This window comes from Mastomys coucha, unplaced genomic scaffold (genome assembly GCF_008632895.1).
Source record: "Mastomys coucha isolate ucsf_1 unplaced genomic scaffold, UCSF_Mcou_1 pScaffold9, whole genome shotgun sequence".
Lineage (NCBI taxonomy): Eukaryota > Metazoa > Chordata > Mammalia > Rodentia > Muridae > Mastomys > Mastomys coucha.
Genome location: NW_022196915.1, coordinates 67,469,622 through 67,478,438, shown reverse-complemented (window position 1 = coordinate 67,478,438; position 8,817 = coordinate 67,469,622).

The following is an 8,817-nucleotide window of genomic DNA, read 5'->3' as shown; positions in this document are numbered from 1 at the left end:
TAGATAGACAGACAGAAAGACAGACAGATAGATAGATGATTGATAGACACATGGTAGATGATAGATAGACAGACAGACAGATAGATAGATAGATAGATAGATAGATAGATAGATAGATAGATAGATAGATAGATAGATAGATAGAAAAGAACAAAAACACAAATGTTATTAGCACGTACTTGAAACTGATGCTACAACTCTAGGTCAGGGGGTATATGGACAAGCCTATGGATGCTTTATTTCTAGACGGGATGAATAGGAATACTTCTACATGTGTCTGTGTGTAATGGTTGTTTATTTATATGTTGTAGTTTCAGTTTGTTATTTCTCCTTAATGCTAAACTATATAGCATAACTTATTACTGTATTTGTTAGCATGCTTAGGTAAATATATTCTTTATTGAAAATAAAACTGAAATAGAAACAGAATTCAGGTTACATTTGATATGTATAAAGCTTTGTGTTAGTTGTATAAATAAGAGGTTAAATCAAGCAGTGTCATTTGTGAAAATCCCTTCCAAAATGACTGTGAGAAATGTGAGAAATGACACATGAGTAGAATCCTAGCCTACTATGTAAATATGGACACAGCTACTGGATGAAAAGTCTACTCATTTTCTTAGAAAAAAAAAGTTATCAAGTATTGCTGCATGCTTTTTTAAAAAAAATATTGAATATTTTATTTATTTCCATTTCACTTGTTATACCCTGGTTTCCCCTCTGCAAACCTCCTATCCCATTCCTCTTACCCTCTTCTATGAGAGTGCTCCCCCACCCACCTACCCACTCCTAACTCACCAGCCTAGCATTCCTCTACACTGGAACATCTAGCCTTCACAAGACCAAGGGCCTCCCCACCCACTGATGTCTGATAAGGCCACTTCAGATGCATGCCTTTAATCCCAGTACTTGGAAGAGGGAGGCAGGACCATCTCTGGGATTTTGAGGGCAGTCTGGTCTACACTGTGAGTTCCAGGACAGCCGGGCCTACATAAAGATAGTTTGTCTCAAAAAGAAAAGTTCTTTGTGTTCTTCTGTGAGCTAGAAATTTGGATGGAGATTTGTATATTTTGTCTTTACTAGTATAACCGATGGTTGGTATTCTTTTTTATTATTGGTTATTTTAATTATTTACATTTCAAACATTATCCTAATTCCTGGTTTTCCCTCCCCAAAGCCCCTATTCCTTTCTCCCTTCCCTGTCTCTATGAGGGTGCTCCCCAACCTGCCCACCCACTCCAGCCTCAGTGCCCTAGTATTCTCATACTCTGAGTCATTGAGTCTCCACAGGACCAAGGGGCTCCTTTCCCACTGATGCCAGATAAGGCAATCCTCGGCTACATATGCAGCTGGAGCCATGAGTCCCTCCATGTGTACTCTCTGGTTGGTGATTTAGTCCCTAGGAGCTTTGGAAGTCTGGTTGGTTGATATTATTCTTCCTATGGGGTTGCAAACACCTTCTGCTCCTTCCCTAACTCCTCTGTTGGGGTCCCTGTGCTCATTCCAATGGTTGGCTGGCTGCTTCTGCATCTGTATTGGCCAGGGTTTAACACAACCCCTCAGGTGACAACTATATCCTGCCAGCAAGCACTTGGCATCAGCAATAGTGTCTGGGTTTGGTGTCAACAGATGGGTTGAATCTCTAGGTGGGGCAATGTAGGAGGCCGGCCCGCAGCGTTCCTACTTGCGTGGGTTCCACGAACCGGGAATTTGGAGACCTGCAATAAGAGGGCAGAGAAAGGAGACACACACCAGGAAAGTTTCCTTATCGAGGTGTACTTTACTTCAGTCAAATGAAGCATATATACTTAGCTACAACACAGGTATGCAATTAGCATTTAGTTGAGAACAGACATCAAAGCTCAAACATTGATACAAAGGATTCCAGAACAGGGAAAAGAGATCAAAGGTTCACGGCTTCCTAGGGAGCTGGTATCTGGTTCCGATTCATTTACATAGGCTCCAAACCCCCAGCGAGTTGAGTCGAGTTGTCATCTCTGGTTTCGGTTGGAGTTCTTCCGTGAGCACAGCAGGGCTACCACAGGGCAATCTCTGGATGGCCTTTCCTTCAGCCTCTGCTCCACTCTTCTTTCTACCTGCATTTCCTTTTGAGAAGAGCAATTCTGGATTAATAGTTAAGGTGGGTGGGCATCCCCATCCCTCACCCAAGGGCTGTGTCTATCCTCTGAATATGGTCTCTACAGGTTCTCTCTCCCCTTTGTTGGCTATTTCAGCTAATGTCATCCCAGATAGGTCTTATTCTCAAACTTGAGAAGTGAAAATTAAGGTTTACAAATTCACAAAAGAAACACAAAAACTTTATTTAGAACAAAGAGATATCAAAGACTATAGAGAAGCAGTTCTCAACCTGTGGGTCATGACCCCTTTGAGGCCAGAGGCATTGCTATAGAGCAGTAAGCTCTCATGACTGACACCAAGAGACAGAACACTCCAAGATGCTGACAAATGATCTGGGTTCTATATTCATGGAATCTAGATGGAGGAGAGGTTGGTTGCTAAGGAGCACAGTTTGTTGCTTCTTCATTTCTAAGAATTCACCTAAAGGGTCCTGTTTACATTACGAAGCCTTCATCCAAAGCCAGTTCAGTTCAGGTGGTCTTATTCCTCAAAATTAGGTATATTGAGAATACACTTGAAGAGAAACTACCTTGTATTATTTCTAAGTGTAGCAAAATCTACAGCATTGTTCAAAGAAGAGGAAAAATGTAATCCATTACAGCAGGAGGGTGGAGGTTGCAAAGTTACTAGGGACATTGGCTGGGGAAGTGTTTGAGCCTAATATATGCAGATATCAGAACTGGGCTATCAATTGCATTACAGGAAAGGGGGCATTCATAATCCAAACCAAACATGGTCCCAGTCTAAACTGCCCCCTACATTTGTCTGACTAATGATTTTTATAGCACAAAATGGCTTAGTTTTCACCTACTTGACACAGGTTATTTTGATTCACATTCCTCCTTTCCTGAACCTGAATATGTGTTAGGTTGGTTAAGCTCTCCAGGAGACTTTAGGGACTGGCTTTGCTAAATATTGTGTAACAGAATTTATCAAATATGAATGGAACTCAAACCATTCCACTGAACTATTATGTCTTCCCTTTTAATCCCAAGATAATAGTTCAAGAAAGAAGAAATAAGCTATTTTGGTGGCAGCTATTGCTGAAATACTGGTTTTCTAATTCAGGATACTTGTCTCATGGGTCCAGGATCTTTGTAGTACTGTTTGCTACTCTAGATAATAATTGCTCAATATGCTAAGAGAGCAAAATCAAATTATCTAAACAATAGTCAGAACGTTACCCACAATGGTACATTCTTTTCTCTTGTTTATTTTAATGCATAAAACTTTATGTCTGTGTGCACTGCTAGAAAACAATACACTACAGAGGGGAAATTTTATTATAACACAGTATTTAGCTATGAATTCCGATTATAATTACCTGGAGCTAATAAATACCTATTCATTTACCCTGGAAATCTAAAACTAAGAAATTAGACCAGAAGCAAGTGAAATCTGCTGGTTATAAGGTAAAAATGCCTTCTTTCCCATTTATAATTCTTGCTTTTATAGAGTGGTAAAATCAGGACTCTTGTTGATGAAATCAAGGTAGGTACACTTATCAACTGAGCTGCATCTAGAGACCATGTACATATCAAGAAATTCATAATCTAGATAAAAATAAGGTAAAAGAACTGTGTGAGAAAATGACCAAGACTTTTGTTTACCTGCAACTCTATCAAAACTACAGATAGTCATGAAATAGAAACACGTAATAACAGCCTTGAACTCCTTACTGTAAGTAATGTTTTTGAATGATAAATGTATAACTGGCATGGCATATTCTTCTTTCATCTGAATCACTATGACAACAGCTTAATCTGAAAAGACCAAGGTACATAAATGTAATATCATACATTATCACTATGGGCCTTATATAACCAATACGGAACTAGAAATGATGCCTTTTTTTAATTATTATTTTTAGTGTTTTTGTTTTCCTAACACTAAAACAGAAGACAGAGGAAAAATTAAGCTTGGATAATTTTTACCACAACTATATTCATGTTTCGAGATCATCTAAAGGCAATCTCCATCTGCCAGTAAAAAGTTTAAAAGTTTGTCAAGAATGTCTGAATGGTGGCCAATCTAATCACAACTAAGAAATAACTGTTGAGTCTGTGAAAAACTCTATTATGATCACCCTTGGCATCACAAATGACCTAACAACATCCATCTTGACTGATAACCACCATGGCTGCAGTTCTGAGCAACCATGATATCTGTTCTCCACACAGATTCACAAAACACTTGAAATAAATGAAACCAGAGCATGCATATCTGGAAATTTATTAGCAGACCCGAGAACTGTCAGTATAAGATAATGTAATCAGGAATCTGAGTTCTTGATGGGACTTCTTAAGCAGGGTCAAAGTCACTCTCTCTCTCTCTCCTAACCCTAATCCTAATATCTAATCAGATATTGCAGCTACCTGGACATCACTTATGTCAGTTGATAAAAAGCTGCACACATTGTATTAAGTGTAGGTCTTCCACCTTCTGTCACAGGGTTCCCTCTGCTTCAACACTGTTTCGCTTGTGTTGAATTTGCTCTGAGCCATCACTACCTATAGGGAACTTGAACTTTACTTTGATTTGCAGACACAATTTCAAAACAACAACCACAAAAGGAACAAACAAACTTAAATAAGTTAACTGACAAGTAACAGAAGGTTATAGGGTTCATAAGATAGGCAGGGTCAGAGGGACATACTTTACTGCATCACATGATAGAAGGCTCCTCATGGAAGTGGAGTAGAGGGTAGTCAAACTGCCTTCTGTAAAGGTGCTATGGTCATGATAGTAGTGATAACTACTGAAGAGTCCATCCTTAGAACCTTTGAACAGTGCATTTCTCAACACTATCATTGCTCAGAATACTTTACCAGGATAAGAACTGTGGAGGACAAGACCAAATCACAGGGGTAAGTCTAGCCACTGTTTGGAGAACATCTGAAGTATTTATGAGACTAAATCACTCAATTTTTTTCACAATATGGTAATACAGAAATATGTAGAGTAATAGTTTGGAGAGGTTACAGCACATGTTGGGTTATAGCTCAATGCTGTGTTTACAATGCAGTTTAGGTTCATGCTGTGTGTGAAATTCTCTTTTAAGTTTGGGCATATTGCCCACATTTGAGAAGTATGATATCAAAGCTACCAGTCTTCAAGGTATTTAAAAAGTGTACTCACAATATTTGGTAGTTTTACTTCATTTCCTTGTAAAACAAGTGTGCTAACATGTGTTATTAAGCATCTATTAATATTTTTTCTTGTTTTCCTATCAGTCTGGAACTGCTAGAACAAACATGCAGATGTGGTTTAGTATAGACTGATATTTTTTGTTTTTTTGTTTTGTTTTGTTTTTGTTTTTTCGAGACAGGGCTTCCTTGTATAGCCCTGGCTGTCCTGGAGCTCACTCTGTAGACCAGGCTGGCCTCGAACTCAGAAATCCGCCTGCCTTTGCCTCCCAAGTGCTGGGATTAAAGGTGTGCGCCACCACTGCCCGGCTTAGACTGATATTTTTAAAGCAAACACACACATATACATTGGGATATTCTAAGACAAAGAATGAAACACTGCATCTATCACTTGTTTGTCCCTTCCATTGTAAAAATAACAGGAATCTGAGAATTATTTTCATTGTATGAAAGAGGAAGTTGAGTTGAAAAGAACAATGAATGTTTTTATGATATCACAGTGTAGAAGGTAGAAAATATCTGAAGGAAATTTATAACGTAATTTATATTCAGTCATTGCTCTTTAGCTGTTAGAGCACTTGAGTGAAAATTTCCCTCAAGTCCTATTTTTCTTCAAGAGGTGAAATGAAACATTCTACAATGCTCAGATAGATTTGCATTTATTTCCCAGATGCAAAGTGAGACCAATGTCTAACAAGGATATTGAGTTTATGAAACAAAGACAAAAAGCTAATAATTCATAATACATAGAATAGAACAAAAATAAAACTAATAATAGATATATTTACACTGTAAGATTCTGAAATTATAAAAAAAAGTGAGTTAAAACTGGGTAAATATGTACAACGTAAAGATATAAAACATATATACAAATATTAACATAGATTTCAATTAACTGAAAATAAGTTAAAGAAAATATACTCAAAATTTTAAGCTTTTAAATCTTATAGATAATTTGAAACTTTAGATTAATTTAACTGTATTTTTGTCAATAAACATTTTTAATAGTCAAATATCTCATTTTGTGCAAACCAAAAGACCTTCTCAGAAAACAGGATTTAGACAGACTCCTGATAAGCAAAGAGATATGGAAAGGATCATGGTTAGGTATTGAAGGTGGAAAATTTCCAAGATGGCCAACTTCTTCCTCTCTCTCCTGACTTGAGACAAAAGCTAAATAACAAAATATCACGTTTTTAACAAAGGCTCAGTAAGTTTGGATTTCCCACCAACAGGTACATGATCAAATAGTTCAAGGCCATATCAGGACAGGTTACAAAATTACTATGGACCAATCAAATACCCTATCATTCTGTAATTGATTAATTTCATCCACTCAGGATTATTTTTTTCTTGATCTGTTCATTTACCTGCAAATTTTATGATTTCACTATTTTTAACGGCTGAATAATACTCCATTTATACACACACACACACACACACACACACACACACACACCTATTAAAGTAAATCCTAGTTGTTTCTAATTTTAAAATATTAAGAACAGACTAGCAATGAACATGATGGGATGGAATGTCCTTTGGGTAGATGCCCAAGGATGGTATAGCTAGATCTTGAAGAAGACTGCATCCCACCATCCTGAGGAACTGCCACACTGATTTGTACAGTGGATGTACAAGTTTTCACTACCATCAGCAATGGAAGAGTGTTCCCTCTGCTCTACATTTTCAGCACCATAAGCTGTCATTTTTTTTTGATTGATCTTAGTCATTCTGACAGTGGTAAAATGAAATCTCAAAGTAATTTAGATTTACACTCCCATTGTGACTAAAATGTCAAACATTTCTTTAAGTGTTTCTTACTTTTTGAGAGTTCTCTGTTTGGAGTTATGCTACACATTTTAATTGGGTTATTTGTTTTATTGATTTTTGTTATTTTTAGTTCTTTATGTGTTTTAGACATTAGCCTTCCATCAGATATGAAGTTTGTGACAGCATTTCCCATTCTGTGGGGTGCCACTTGGTCCAAAAGACAAACCAATTACAATTAACATTAAGAGTAAGGGAATAAAATGGAATCCAGAGATTTGGTAATGGAAAGTTCTGTCCTTCAGTTAAAAAGATGGTGATCTGTTCTCTAAAAATCACTGTCAATAGGACAGATCATCTGCTCATAGATTAGGAAAGAATCCTCACCAACAATATATTAGACAGAGGGATAATATCCAAATTTTATATACCAATAACCTAAAAAAAAAATTAAAAAAATGGCTACAGAACTAAGCAACGACTGATCAACAAAGGGATTACAAATAGCCAAGAAGCACTTAAAGAAATGTTCAAAGTCCTTAGTCACCAGGAAAATACAAATCAGAACAAATATTAGGCTACATTTTATACCTATCAGAATGGCTATTATCAAAAACTCAAGAGATCCTCACTTGGGCCCATTGGCTTCGTAACCTTCTTGAGTTTTGTGGATTGTGTCCTGGGTATTCTATACATTTTTGGCTAATATTCCCTTATTAGTGAGTACATGCCATGCATGTTCTTTTGGGTCTGATTTACCTCATTTAGGATGATATTTTCTAGTTTTATCCATTTCCCTGCAAAACTCAGGATGTCCTCATTCTTACTAGCTGAATAATATCCCATTGTGTAAATGAACCACATTTTCAATATCCATTCTTCTATTGTGGGACATCTAGGTTGCTTCCAGCTTCTGGCTACCACAAATAAGGACACTATGAACATAGAGTAAGAAGTGCCCTGGTGGCATGGTGAATCATCTTTTGGGTATACTCTCAGGAGTGGTATAGCTGGGTCTTCAGGTTCATCTATTTCCACTTTTCTGAGGAAGCTAAATAGCCCAAGTGATAATGCCTCAATCCCACTGGGGAGGGAGAAGAAAGCAATGATGAGGGCAGAGGAAGGAAGGGATCTGAGTGGGAGAGGGGACAGTGAGGGTAAGGGGGAACATGATCAGGTATTGGGAAGGGGGTGTACATAGGACCACAGACCTAAGGGCCAGCAGAAAGAGTGGAAACAGGCCTGGTCTGGCCTCAGTGAGAGAAGATGCACCCAACTCCAGAGACTTGAGGCCCCAGGGAGTTGGGAGGTCTAGTTGGGATGGGGGTGGGGGTTGGGAATGTTCTCTTGGAGATGGGTGGAGGAGGTATCGAATGGGAGTGGTCGGTGGGTAGACCAGGAGGAGGATAAAGACTGGACTGTAAAAAAGGTATTAAAGAATATAATAACGAACTATAGAAATGATCCATATAAATAAAGAAAAAAAATAAGTACTTTAGTACTCAAAAAAAAAAAAAAAAAATATAATAGGCAGGGGAGCCGCCGGGCCGCAGGGACCGGATCTTCTCAGCTTCCAAGTAACAGAGGTGGATCAGCAACTTTAGCTGCCTCTTCCTTGCACGTGGAGAGTCTGCCTCCAGGGACCGCTGTGACCCGGAGTCTCCAGTGAGAGACGCCATCCTCTCTCCAGTGAATTCCTAAGCCAGGAGCAGCCACCTGGGAGGCACAGGCCCCACGAGTCGCAGGGGTCTTGCAGGGCGTC